The sequence below is a fragment of the Tenrec ecaudatus genome, chromosome 9 (assembly GCF_050624435.1).
Source record: "Tenrec ecaudatus isolate mTenEca1 chromosome 9, mTenEca1.hap1, whole genome shotgun sequence".
Classification (NCBI taxonomy): domain Eukaryota; kingdom Metazoa; phylum Chordata; class Mammalia; order Afrosoricida; family Tenrecidae; genus Tenrec; species Tenrec ecaudatus.
Window position 1 is genome coordinate 86919449 of NC_134538.1, and position 9530 is coordinate 86928978.

At 39.3% G+C, this 9530-nt stretch overlaps 1 pseudogene; it reads left to right on the plus strand.

Annotated features, from left to right (window-relative positions):
• Positions 1-4959: 4959 nt before the first annotated feature.
• LOC142457514 (U6 spliceosomal RNA) lies at positions 4960-5057 on the plus strand (annotated as a pseudogene).
• Positions 5058-9530: the final 4473 nt, after the last annotated feature.

The following is a 9530-nucleotide window of genomic DNA, read 5'->3' on the forward strand; positions in this document are numbered from 1 at the left end:
TTCTATGGATATTCCTTAGTTGTCTGGATTTAAAACTGCTTGTTCCATTTTATGCTCTACTTAAGTGTCTGTGTTCCTTCTTCAAGGGAAAAAAAATCAACTTAATTTCACTCGCTTTATGACTAACTTCTCAAGAGGTAAGTCCTTACTCTGCAGGTACTGCGGTGTAAGATTCACTTCCTGAAGTGCATCGTGACAGAAGTACAGGTAGCACAGAGACACGAGCTCACAGACAACAGGAAAGGAGCTGGTGCTATTCTTCGTCTGTCCACATTTTCCTGTGGATAGCACCGAACGCCATTTGCTGCCACAGACTTATCACACTTCGCTTTAACTGAGCATGATGCGCACTACAGAGTGTTGCTGATAGCCTTTACACCAATGGCCCACTTTGGTCAATTAACACATCCCATCAACGGGTGGGAGCAAGAAAGGCAAAAGGTGTCTCAAGAGTTCCACAAAGTGTCACACATAATACATTTTCAGTGAAAGGCTGCTGACTGCACAAGTTAAAAGAATGATCCACACAACCAAAAAATACCTTTCTTATTCTTTCGCTTGAGAATGGCATGTGCACCTCCGTGGAGTCCAGCCATGGAGGCAGCATTGCCATCAGTTTGGGCCAAGCACATCATGAAGTCCAGGTCATCGCTTTCCAATTTTTTTAAGAAGGGCAGAGTTGAGGTCAACAGTTTTTCTCCCCTTTAAAGGAAAGGTGGAAAAAGGAAAAAATCCTACAAAGACTCCTATCACTTTCACTTTTCTATTGTGGATTTAAGAAAAGTGAAAGTGAAAAGTCTGTAGGATTTAAAAGAAAATTGTATCTCCTTTTTTGTTTACCATTTTGGACTTTCCACCACTTGTCTGGTAGTGTGACACACTGTGGTGTCACTTGTGTTTCTGTGCGGTCGGAAGCTGTGTCACTGGTAGTTCAAGTGCCAGCAAGGTCACCCAAAGTGAACAGGTTTCTGAATAGCTTCCAGACGAAGAACAGACAACTACGAAGGACTCAACTCCCGACTTCAGAGGAAGAAGCCACTGAACACCTATGCATAACTTCAAAGCATTTTCAATCTCTGAAAACCTAAACAGAGGAAGCCCAATATTGTCAGAAATACTGCCCGCAGATGGGCCCCTCATGTCTGAGGGCTCTCACAATGTGACTGAGAAAGAGCTGATTTCTGAAGGGGAGTCGACCATGGCGACGTGAGCCAGGTAGAGCCTGTGGGAGTGGAGCCTTCAGGATGTTTAGTTGCTGATGGGGCATGACTCAAGGTAAAGAGAAACAGCTGCAAAACTCTCATGCTCGGAACTTGGAATGTGCGAAGTATGACTTTAGGAAAACAGGAAGAAGTGGTCAAGATGAAATGGAACACATGAAGATCAATACTCTAAGCATCTGTGAGCTGAAATGAACTGGCATCGGCCATTTTGAATCAGAAAATCATATGATTTGCTATGCTGGGAATAAAACGATAAAAAGGAGTGGCATGGCATTCACTGTCAGAGAGAATCTTGCTAAAATCCACCACGCAGTATGATGTGATCTGTAACCAGATCATACCTATCTACCTTCAAGGAAGCACAATCAATACAACAGTTATTCAATTTTATTCATCCACCACAAAGGCTATTGATGAAGAAATTGAAGAATTTTTCCAATGTCGTCAGTGAGAAATGTATCAAACACGGAATCATGATGCATTGATAGTTAATGGTGCAAAAATTGGAAACAAAGAGAAAAGTACTGGAAGATATGGACTTGGTGATGGAAAGGAAGTTGGAGATCACATGAGAGAATTTTGCAAACTTGTTAACACCAAATACCTTTTTTCAACAACACAAAAGGCTACTGTATATATGGAATTCCCAGATGGAAGACACAGAAATCAAACAGACTACATCTGTGGGAAGACAGGATGGAGGATCTCAATATCAGCAGCTAAAAGCAGACCAGGGGTCAACTATGGAATTTACTATCAATTGCTCATATGAAAGTTCAAGATAAAGCTGAAGAAAATTAAGACAAATCCACAAGAAGCAAATATGACCTCAAGTGTATACCACCTGAATTTACAGAACATTTCAAGAACAGATTTGATGCATTGAACACTAGTGACAGAAGACTTGATTTGTGGGAGGACATTGAGAACATCATTCATGAAGAAAGCAAAACATCATTAAAATGACAGGAAAAAAAGAAAAGATCAAAGTGGGTGTTAGAAGAGACTCTGAAACTTGCTGCTAATTGCAGAGTAGCTAAAGTAAATGGAAGGAAGGAGGAAGTCAAAGAGCTAAATGGAACATTTCAAAGGCATCTCCAGAAGACAAACGTATGAAGAAATGTGAATGGACCTAGAATTAGAAAGCCAAGAGAAGAACACAGTTGACATTTCTGAAACTGAAAGAACATAAGAAAAAAAATCCAAGCCTAAAATTGCAATTTTGAGATTCTATATAGGCAAATTATTGAACGATGTAGGTAGTATGAGGAGATGGAAAGAATTGAGAGTCACTGTACCAAAAAGAACTACAGTATATACTCGTGTATAAGCTGTATATACTCGTGTATAACTGGGGTTTGGCTTATACATGGGTCAGTGGTACCCCAGTGAGGACAGCGTCTATGATGACCTCACACCAGCTGAAGCTCTGCATTGGGATATGGATGATGATGAGGAATTGTTTTGAAGGATTTTAACTCTTTACATTTTAGCTTGGTTGCTGATGGAGCTCAGGGAATAGTACTCTTAAGGTATCATTGTTGATACCTTACTGTGCTGGTTTACTAATGTTAAATGACTTGTCCTTTTATTTATGTTTTTATTTAAAATAAATATTTAAATACATTACCCCACTGATCTCTCAATTTTTAGTAATTTTATTGTAATTTGTTTTGATTATTGAAACTCACCAATAGCTTCTGCATTTTCCACCCTAGGCTTATATGCAAGTCAATCAGTTTTTCTGGTTTCCCAGGTAATAATTAGGTACCTCGGCTTATACTCGGGTGGGCTTATATTCGAGTCTATATGGTAGTTGGCAGTCCACCATTTCAAGAAGGAGCATATGAGCAAGAACCAATGGTGCTGGAGGAAGAAGTTCAAATTGCAATAAATGCATTAGCCAAAACAAGGCTTCAGGAATTGACAAAATACCCATGGAAATGTTTCTTAATGGTGAAGAAGCACTGGAAGCACTCACATGTCTAAACCAGGAAATCTGGAAGACAGCTACTTGGCCAACTGACTGGAAGAGATCCATGTCTGTGCCCATCCCAAAGAAAGGAGACCCAACAGAATGGTCAAACTATAGAATGATGTTATTGATATTGCACACAAGTGAAATTTTGCTTAAGATCATCCAACAATGGTTGCAGCAGTACATTAAAGGGAACTGCCAGAAGTTCAGGCCCAATTCAGAAAAGGATGTGGAACATTGTTGATGTCAGATCAACAATGTTTGGGCTCAAGGTAGAGAATGCTAGAAAGATGTAAGCTTATGTTTCATTGACCATGCAAAGGTACCTGACTATATGGACCATAATAAATGGTGGATAACCTTGAGAAGAATGGGAATTCCACAACACTTCAATGTGCTCATTCAGAACTTTTACATGGCTCAAGAGGTAGTTGTGTGAATAGAACCACGGGAATACTGCATGGTTTAAAATCCGGAAAGATGTGTGTTAGGGTTGTATCCTCTAACCATATTTGTTTCATCTATATGCTGAGCAAGTCAACAGAGAGGCTGGATTATATTAAGAGGATTTTGGCATCAGGACTGGATGAAGGCTTATTAACAACCTGTGGTATACAGATGACTCAACCTTGCTTGCTGGAAGTAAAGAGGAAGCCATTTCTGATGAAGATTAAGGATTGTAACCTTCAGTATAGATTACAACTCAATATAAAGAAGACCCAAATCCTCACAACTGGACCAACAGGCAACATCATGATCAATGAAGAAAGGTCGAAGTTGCCAAGATTTTGTCTGACTTGGTTCCACAATCAATGTGTATGGAAAAAGTAGTCAAGAGAGCATATGATGTATTGCATTAGGTAAATCTACTGCACCCACCTCTTTAGAGTATTGAAGGGTAAGGATGCTTCTTTGTGGTGGACTAAGGTGTGCCTGACACAAGACATGGTATTCTCCTTTGAATAATAGACATGTGAAAGTTGGACAGTGGATAAGGAAGACTGTAGAAGAATATATATTTGAATTGTGGTGCTGGAGAATAATATTGAAAATGCCATAGTCTGCTGAAAGGACAAACGGATCTGTAATAGAAGTAAGGCCAGAGTCCTCCTTAGAGGCCAGGATGGAAAGACTTCTTACATACTTTGGAAGTATTGTCAAGAGACACCAGTCCCTGGAGAGACACCATCTTTGGTAAAGTAGAGGGACAGTGAAAAAGAAGAAGGCTCTCAATGAGATGGATCAACACAGTGGCTCCATCAATGAGCTCAAACAGGAATAATTGTGAGGACGACACAGGACCATGCAGTGTTTTGCTCTGTTGTGCATAGATGTGATGGGCTGTAGCCTTCTTGATGGCACTTAACAACAACAACAATGTTGTTGGCTTTTACACATCTGATTACTTTGATGTCTAGTCAGTCTGTGGCAAGTCAGGTGTGCTGTTGAACATGATCCCTCAAAGTACGTTGCAGACTGTACGTCTTTGTCGAGCTTTTCTTCACATGTTTTGCCAGACTCATATAAACTCATTCTGAGTGTTTGGTGCAAGATAAGAGATAATACTTAAGTTTACATCTTGTGATAGTTAGGTTTTTGTGCCAACATGGCACCCATAAGAAGATATGGGTGGGGTTTAGCCTGTCAATTAGGTTGCAGCGTGATGACCTCATTTGGAGGTGCCACTGAAATAAATGGCTCTCTGGAGGTGAGCCTCTCTCTGTCTCTCTCCCCCTTCACTTTCCTGTTGAAGAGTTATCATACTTGTGATGCTTCCACTGAAATCAGAAGGATGCAGAGGAGATGAGCATGCCCCCTGTGCTGATATGCAAATTACTGAAGCATTTCATATTTTTACCTTTGGATTCACAAGACTCTACTGCCACCAGCCTGTGATCTTCCTGTATTCTGCAGCGTTGCATGGAGTTGCATGAGTCTGAAGAAGAACTTATGGACTAGTATTGGGTTTATAGACTAGTATTGAACTTATGGACTTGATCTGGACTGACTGGGATTTAAAATATATATAATTACTTCTTGATATAAAACTCACTTAAGCATATGAGTATATGAGTGTCTCTGGATTTGTTTCTCTAGTCAACCAGGCCTAACACATGTATTCCACTTTAATCTCATTAAGTCTATTTCAGCAGTAGATATTTTGCAAGTATCTCACTCCTCTCAAGAAAGTTTGGCCACAAAATTCCAATTCTGCTGGGAAAAAAAAACACAAACAATTTGCTATAAAACAATTTCCAAGATGTCCCTTTGCCTTTTGCTCTCCTTTTTATCAAAGCAATAGTTTGGCTGTCGGTGGTTTGGGGTAGCCTCAGTCCTACTGCCCATGCTTTCTACGTATTAAGGGCAAAGTAAGCGCTCATCATTATGTCCTTTCAGGATCCGTGTCTACCACTCCTGAACCCCAACCACAAATTGTATTATTAGATCTGTAGTACTGGTGGCAAACACAGCAGAAACAGTACAAATCCTTGCTGACAAGTCAGTAAACCATCCATGACCACAGCATTTTTTACCATTTGGCATCACCTTCAAAAACCACTCTTTTGAAAGATGGCACCCATTGCTCGTTGCTTTTGCACCTTGCCTTGATACAACACTGAAAGGCCCAGCTTTGTTCTAAAAGGAAGCACTGTTCCATGTGCTGAATTCAACCTGAAGACCACCTGAAGCGTGTATCTCCCAGAAGGGAACATAATACTAATTTCCAAAATTTTCTCTTTAATGTCACTCATTTCATTTGTAGTATCATGACCTTGGGTCTCTTTCAGCACTTTCTTATGCTTCAAATTCTGCCATTTTACTCTTAGCTCTTCCACAGAAGGCACACTATCATCAGAAGATTCCGCTCTCTCCGTGGGAGACAGCAGAGCAGTGACTTTTGATGCACTCTGGCCATCATCTGCTCTTTTGACATATTGAAGCCTGGATCCAGCAAATGTTTTGAGTGATTTAATTCGTGCCCCTTATGCTTTGCCTTACTGGCATCCACTTAACTTTTTTGACTTATGCCTCCAAATGGCATGACAAAATATCTCTGAATAATAAAAGAAGGATAAATTAGCAATTTTAAATAATAATTAGAAAAGATTGTTAGCATGTACATTGTTAGCATGTACATCTATTGCACATGCTTGTTCTATTAAGTGTAAATTTGAATGCTCCACTATTTTAAGCCATAATTCAAATTTAAGCCATTCAAATTTCATTAAAATCAGTTATATCTTTGAATGACAGAGATAACCTAAAGAAAAAATTTAAAACCTTGCATTTAAAATCCATATATTTCTAAACTTGATTCAAGAAACAACACTGCCACCACTTCATGTTTTAAATTGTTTCCCAATTTAATTATTAAAGAGTTGCTGTATATACTCAAATGTAAGCCAACCTGAATAGCAGCTAAGGCACTTAATTTCACCACAGAAACTGCATAAAAATATGCTGAAATACTTGGCTTATATGCAAGTATATATGGTATATAATCAATAATTGTTAAACATGTTTATTGTCAATTTTAATAATAAAATAATATGGATACATTTAGTGATCAATTGTTTCGGTATAAAATGTCTTATATTATATGAATACTATAAAATAAATTGTTTTGTAAAATTTTCCTACATTGAATTACAACATTATTAATTACAGATTTATTTTTAATGGAGGCGTATGGGACAGCAAAAAAGCTTTACCTTCCCCCTTAGGAAAACTTAAAATTTTTCTCATTCTTCCCTGTAATTACTAATTTGTTCTCAAAATAGTTACATATAGAGGTTCACAAATACTAATGACCAAATTATTATAGTTAAAACACTAGAAAATGTGACAAAAAAATCAATGATTATAAATACAAATGACACATAGAAAATAACAGTATGAGCTGAAACTATGTGACTTGAGGCATCAACAGATTATATAATAATGACAACTCTGATCTGAGTGCCTTCAAAGGTTTAAAAAGTACTTTAACAGAGTTTAGCCTTCTTGGTGTAGTTGTTAAGCAGGTCAAGTCAGCTCTGACTCATAGTGACCCCGTATTCAACAGAACAAAAGACTGCCCAGTCATGTGCCAGTCTCATAATTGTCTCTATGATTTAGCCCATTTTTTGCAGCCCTCATGCCATCCATCACATTGAGGGTCTTCTTTTTCACTGAAAATGATGTCCTTTTACCATCCCCTGCTACATGTCCAGAGAATATGACATAAAGCCTTGTCATCCTCGGAATATTCTGACATTCAACACAGAGTGGTTAATTCTTGTAACAAACTGAGCCAGTGTTCTTCTCGAGCAGCATAATTAAAATGCATCCATTCTTCCTTATTCAATGTCCAGTTTTCTCAAGTATATGAGGTAACTGAAAATAACATTACTTGGGTCAGGCCCATATTAATCCTCAAATGGATATTTTTGCCTTAAAACAGATTATAGAATTCTTGTGCATCATATCTGCCCAATGCAATACATCATTTGATTTCTTGACAGCAGCTTCCATGAGCATAGATTGTGGATCCAAGCAAGATGAAATCTGTGAGAAATGTAATCTTTCCTTGCTTATCACCATATTGTCTGTTGGTCCAGTTGTGGTGCTTTTGGTTTCCTTTACATTGAGTTACAATTCATACTGAAGTTAGTAGTCTTTGATCCTCATCAATAAGGGCTCCAGGTCCTCTTGACTTTGCGCAAGCAAGTTGTATCATCCGCACACCCAAGGTTGTTAATGAGCCCTCCTCCAATTGTGATGCTGTGATCTTCTTTACATAGTCCAGTTTCTTAGATCACCTGCATGATTGAACAAGTATGGCAAAATGATACAACTATGAAACTATCCCCATGCAGGATCCCTTTTTCTTTTTGAACCACTGCCTCTTGGTCCATGTACAGTTTCCACATAAACAGAACTAGGTATTCTGGAATTGTCATTCTTCATAAAGTTATCTATAGTTTATTATGTTCCACAAAGTCAAACTACTTTGCCTAGTCAATAAAAGATAAGTAAACATCCTTCTATGGAGACTTGGTGCTCCCCTTCCTGCTCTGTTGCATGCATGCCCTTAGTGTTTCGCCCTGATTTGGTGGGATCAGATCAGGCACAATTCCTGCACTATTTCTCCAGTGTTGTCCCCCATAGCACTATGGGTCAGTGAGGGACGTTGTGTCTCATGGTGGGGCTGACCCTATGGTCTTCTCTGTGCATTGGCTGCTCTGAGCAGGAATATTATCCTCGGGGCTTAGTGGGTGAGGATGTGTTCCACTCTCTCTCCTTGCCTCTTTGTTTGCTCCTTTGTGCTTTAATCAGACATGCCCCTCTCCCTGAGCTGTAGGTTCAGTGCTGTCCTCTGACGTGCATTTTTTGGGAGGTGGGTAAGGGGGGTGCACATTGGCTCTCTGCTTCATACCAGTATGTTGCTTTCATGTCTGGGGGCACTGGGTTGAAGACTCTCTCTCCCTCTCTCTGTGGAGATATAGACAATACCCTCTCCTTGGGGGAGTTAGTGCCCTATTCCCTAGCTATCCATATCTTTCCTTTTTCTTCTTCTTCTTCTTCTCCTCCTCCTCCTCCTTCTTTTTCTTTTTCTTCTCCTCTCCTTTTTAGTTGACTACCATATATATCTCTGGATTTGGTCTGGCCCTGCCAGACTACCTGGAGCCCACCCAGGAAAGTATATATATATATATAAGCAGCTTTCCCCCTATGTCCCTTTTGAATTTTTAAGCTTACCTCAGTGGACTCATGTTGTACTTGTCCTTTTGTGCCTTGACTTACTTCGCTTAGCATAATTTCCTCCAATTCTCCCCATGTGGTGATGTGCTTCATGCATTCATCGTTGCTTTTTAGGGATGCGTAGTATTTCATTGTATGTATGTACCTCAGTTTTTAATCTATTTTGATGGAAATTTGGGTTGTTTTCGACCCTTGAGATTGTGAACTGTGCCATGATGAAGAGCACAGATGTATGGTCGTGGTTCGTTTCTTGCCTCTTTGAGAATATGCTCAGTAGGGAGATTGCTGGGTTGTATGGTAGGTCGATAGCCATCTGTTTTAGAGATTGCCAAGAAGATTTCCATAATGATTATACATACCTACAGGCCCACCAGCAGTGGACAAGAGTCCCTATCTCACCACAGCCCCTCCAACACTTGTTACTTTCTGACTTTTTTAATTGAGGTGTTAGGTGGTATCTCATGGTTGTTTTAATTTGCATTTCTCTTATGACTAATGATCAGGAACATTTTCTCATATGTTTATTGGCCATTCAGATTTCTGCCTTTGTGAAACTGCTGTTCAGGTTCTTTGTTTACTTTCTC